The sequence below is a fragment of the Orycteropus afer genome, unplaced genomic scaffold, assembly GCF_000298275.1.
Source record: "Orycteropus afer afer isolate SDZICR_OR568_19922 unplaced genomic scaffold, OryAfe1.0 scaffold00292, whole genome shotgun sequence".
NCBI lineage: Eukaryota > Metazoa > Chordata > Mammalia > Tubulidentata > Orycteropodidae > Orycteropus > Orycteropus afer.
Window position 1 is genome coordinate 2380076 of NW_006921879.1, and position 549 is coordinate 2380624.

Sequence of the window (549 nt, forward strand, 5' to 3'; positions counted from 1 at the left end):
TGGTGCCATAGTGCGTAAGGCATTTGACTGTGAACCAAAAGGATGGCAGTTCAAACCCACCAGCTACTCCTCGGAAGGAAGGTTGGACAATCTACTTCCATAGTGATACCACCTTGGAAACCCAAAAAGTGGTCGCTATGAGTAGGATCCTAGTGGATCCAAGTCCATGGCAGTGAGTTTGTTTCTTTTTAGGTTTTAGAGTCCCTACCTACCAGGGCCTTGGAAAAGGTCTGAGGCTAATTCTTCCCATTACTGTCCAGTTGATTCCAACTCACAGAGACCCTATATGCCGGAGTAGAACTGCCTCCCAGTGTATCGAAGGGTATAATCTTTATGGAAACAAAGATTTTCAGTTAGCAGTTGAGCACTTAATCACTGTGTCACCAGGTCCCCTCTGGACTAACATTGCTGTTATTGTTAGGTGCTGTCAAGGCATAGCTCTCGTGGACTTGTTTTAATTTTCTTCAGCTTCGACTTTAGCTAACATGTGAGAAATTGCAGTCTGTTCACAGTCGGCCCCTGGTCTTGTTCTGACTGATGATATCGAGC